This window comes from Morone saxatilis, unplaced genomic scaffold (assembly GCF_004916995.1).
Source record: "Morone saxatilis isolate NCDOM2014 unplaced genomic scaffold, NCSU_SB_2.0 Contig10, whole genome shotgun sequence".
Classification (NCBI taxonomy): Eukaryota; Metazoa; Chordata; class Actinopteri; family Moronidae; genus Morone; species Morone saxatilis.
Window position 1 is genome coordinate 820,825 of NW_023339652.1, and position 2,336 is coordinate 823,160.

Genomic DNA, 2,336 nt, shown 5'->3' on the forward strand with positions numbered 1-2,336 from the left:
GTGCTAAATTCGGCACAAAAACAACCTAAAACAATCCCAAACTTTCCAACTGTTGACTGACTAAAGGCGAAGACAACAACACAACAAACTCTAAAAGTGGTCATTTAATAGAAAAAGGTGAGTTTTTTTAATACAGGATGTAAGCCGAATTCAAGTTTAACTACTAACATATTGTAAAAAGGCTTCAGTTAATCTCAGGTCCATATGAGCTTTTGTTAGTGAACTCACAAATGCACATATGAATTAAGACACATTCTCGGTCTTGCTGCGACACTCAAACAATTCAGTCTATTATAAGTTATATAGTCCATAAAGCAAGCCAATGTTCAAAGACAAAACATAAAAAAACACAACTTAACCCTTCAGGGTCTTGTGCTAAATTCGGCACAAAAACAACCTATAAAATCTCAAGCTTTCCAACTGCCTGCTCTTTCCACACTGTATAGTTTTGGGCGAAGCAACCGGACACAACAGGTGAACCAACTCTAAAAGTGATTATTTCATTAAAATATGTGCGGATTTCTTTTAAAACACAAGCCGAATTCAAGTTTGACTACAAATAAATTACAAACCGGCTTTAGTTGATTTAAATTTCATATGTAGGTTTACTAGTGAACAAGTGAGTATTAATGTGACAGATTGTTAAATGGAGTTCTGATCTGAATGAGTCCAGCGGGCGTTTAGAGCCGCTCTGCCCGTCAAACAGCCTGTAAACAGCCGAAGCAGCTTGCAGGGAGCTCACAGTGGAACCAGGCTTTCTGTATTTGCATCTGTATTTGTTTACCTTGCTCTCTGTGACTTTTCCTGACGGTTTCTTGAAGAAAGAGGTCCTGGCCGTGAAAAAGTACTCTTCGGAGTCCTCCTCCAAGCTGCTGTAGCCACTGCTCATCGTGCTATTCCACGTCATTTGCGGAGAAAACCTCTCGACTCAAAATCGGCCACATTAAAACCCCCAGAAGTGAACAGTTGTTAGTTTAAAATTAATCTCCAAACGGGAGCTCGTCCGTTAGTGTCCGGTTCAGTCGGTGTTCGCTCCCAGCGGAGTCGCTTCCTCTTCTCCCGTCAAACACACGCTTTACTCCACCGGCATGTCCCCAAAACTCATTCAAACACTTCCGTTTAAAAGAAAAATGAACTCTAACTGTCAGCTATAACAAAGGAGTTCCGTTAACTGTTAATAAACCGAGTTAAAACCCGACGTAAAGCTCGTGTTTCGCGCCGCCGCTCCCGTTACTCCGCTTCAACGTATGCTCCAACTTCTGAGTGACAGCCAGCCTACTACAGTGAGACCACGCCCACTACGAGCCAGTGACCGCGGCCAGCCAATCAGCTGCGTGACTGTTCGTGACGTCGCGGGCGATGCAGCCCGACAGCCAATCAGCGCTTCGATGGTCAGTTTGAGTGAAGCAGAGGATAAAAGTAAAATGTCCTATAAAACATGTTTCTGCATCTATAACTAACTGTTTATCATTTACTTTATTCTTCTTTAACATTTAGTCTCCCTCAAGCTGTATAACATGTATTCTTGTTCCAATAAAGTTAAAAAAGATGATAAAATGGAATAATGGCATAACTTTTACTTTAATTGTCTTGAGTATATATTTATTTTGCTCCTGACTCTTTGACACGATCCTGTTCCTGTTTTATTTTACTTTTTTATTACCTTAAACTTGTATACCTGTCTAAATAAAGTTATAACTTTATTTAAAGTTTGTTAAAAACTGGAATAAAAGGGATTGGCACAGAAAAAATAAGAATATATATTTACTCTGCTCCTGATAATCTTCTCCTGTTTTATTTAACTTTTTATTATTTATTTCATTTTTTATTACCTTTCTGTTCCCCTCAACTGTATAAAATGTTTGAACTTTATTTTAATTGTCTTGAATATATAATAGAGTATTTTTTCTGCCTTGCTCCTGTTCCTTTTATTTTGTTCTTTCTTTACAGTAAATATGATAATGTTTTGTGCCTGCTCTCTTTACCTGACTTGTTTTTCTGTAAACTGTATTCTTTATTCTCACATTGGATCCATTAGCTTCCACACAGTGCTCGATACAAAAACTTAAACATTTAATATCAACAACCAAAAAAGTTCCAAAACAGCAAAATAACATCTCTGTAAGACTCATTAACCTTTTTTAAGTGACTTTTTGAAAGAAAATCTATTTTTGATGCAAATCAATTGTATTACTTAAAGATAAAAGCTGTGTTGATTTTTGCTGTTTTTATGTGATATTATTGATTTAATATCTTTATTATTCAAGTTCAAAATAGCTGAAACTGTTTTTTTGAGACAGTTTTTGTGATTCATTTTAATCATCGGACGTCTGGAT